The sequence below is a fragment of the Alosa sapidissima genome, chromosome 15 (genome assembly GCF_018492685.1).
Source record: "Alosa sapidissima isolate fAloSap1 chromosome 15, fAloSap1.pri, whole genome shotgun sequence".
Classification (NCBI taxonomy): domain Eukaryota; kingdom Metazoa; phylum Chordata; class Actinopteri; order Clupeiformes; family Clupeidae; genus Alosa; species Alosa sapidissima.
Genome location: NC_055971.1, coordinates 5,746,945 through 5,747,148, shown reverse-complemented (window position 1 = coordinate 5,747,148; position 204 = coordinate 5,746,945).

Sequence of the window (204 nt, the reverse complement as noted above, 5' to 3'; positions counted from 1 at the left end):
TAATTGGTAAAATATGTCTTGTCTCCACCGTGGGATAGTAGGAAACGCAATTTCGATCTCTTTGTATGTCTTGACATGTGAAGAAATTGACAATAAAGCAGACTTTGACTTTGAAACGTAGCCTACGACAACGGACGTGTGTTTGTTTGGTGTTTTTGCCGACTTTTATTTTGATAACGTTTAGACCGATGCGACTTTAAGCAA